The sequence below is a fragment of the Amaranthus tricolor genome, chromosome 7, assembly GCF_026212465.1.
Source record: "Amaranthus tricolor cultivar Red isolate AtriRed21 chromosome 7, ASM2621246v1, whole genome shotgun sequence".
NCBI classification, from domain to species: Eukaryota; Viridiplantae; Streptophyta; class Magnoliopsida; order Caryophyllales; family Amaranthaceae; genus Amaranthus; species Amaranthus tricolor.
In genome coordinates this window covers 10,702,362-10,703,971 of record NC_080053.1, presented here as the reverse complement: position 1 = coordinate 10,703,971, position 1,610 = coordinate 10,702,362, and positions in this window count along the sequence as shown.

The following is a 1,610-nucleotide window of genomic DNA, read 5'->3' as shown; positions in this document are numbered from 1 at the left end:
GTCTTGATGATTAGGGTTCTAAGTCGAGACCTCACTCCAAACCCCACCTGCAATCAACCTACTAGTCGTCGTATGACAACACACAGTAGGTTCCAAAGAAACAAACTAATACACGTTAGAGAATTCATACAAATATCAATCAGGTTGAATACAAACAAAATGTTCATCCTAGCATGCATAGGCTCTAATACATATATTATTAATTAATCCCAACTTGTAACGTTGCCCATCCTGTTCGGGTCGTTCAAGTATAAATCCAAATCTTTTTGGAGGAATATACTTGGGAGAGCTAATCCCAAGGCAACCACTGACCTAAGACGTTGCCCGTCCTGTTCGGGTCGTCAAAGGCTAAAGTATGCATACCCCCATGGTGACCGTAATGATCCAAAACTGCCATGGGAACAATAATTATAATAATCCAAACCAATACGTTAACCCCTTTGGGTAACATAATCCAACCAAACGTCAACCACCTTGGGTGACAAACACATAAATTTTCAATTTCATTAATTTCTTTCAAATTATTTGTAGATGTCTAATCCTTATGTGATTACCATGCCTCGATTAGAAATGAAACAACACTACTAGCACAACCACATAAACAGTATGGTCTAAGCGTATACCTTTAAGCGCCGCAACAACAATGTTCAAGCACAACAGAAATTTTGCCCTCTTATGAATCGAGGTCCTAAATAACACACACACAAAACAATCACGTATTAGGACGTGTTTACACATTTAGCCCACTCCATACGCTAAAATACCACTAAGACTTGATAATTTTTAATTGTTTACCTCCAATTCCCAAAGGTTCCAAATTTCACATTCTGACCAGAAACTTTAAGGGCCATTTCGGACAGATTAGAAAATTCAAATGAAAAATCCGACTTCGCCATTGTGTTTGGAACGCGTCAATTACCTTGGGTGCCAAATTTAATAATTTCTAACATCCATTTACTATTTTTAATTATTTTAAGCGTTTAACGAGTTTTTAACGCAACGGTGCACAAAACAACGGAAAACGACTAACGTTTCCGGGTCGGCACCCTTAATGAGGCAAAACAGCTGCTGCCCGAATACATATACATATATTTTTTTTAAATTCATTATTCATTATTATTTATTATATACATCATCAACCCTTTTTCTTTTAAATCTCATGACCAAAATAATTCTAGTAAGGTCACATTCACAAAATCCTTCAAGAGACTTGAAATTTCATAAATTATGATAACTAAATTAAATACTTAATTCTCTTAACAAATTAAATTTTGTAGAGAATTACAAAACCAAATCACCCTTTTAAATCAAGACACATATATATATAAATATAACACAATCCTTCAAACAAATCAAATTTTGCTAAAGGATTATTAAACCCTTGGATGACTACATTACTTGATCCATACCATCTAAATTTCTACTAACAAATTGAAATTTAGTTAGAGAAATTTAAACCATAAAAGAAATTTATTTAAATATCAACATAAACTCAATTCTTATAACAAATTTAAACTTTGTTAAAGAATATAAATCAAGAAAAGTAACTTAATCCTTTTAACAAAATTAAGGTTTATTAAAGGATTGTTAAAGAAAATTACATAAAAAAT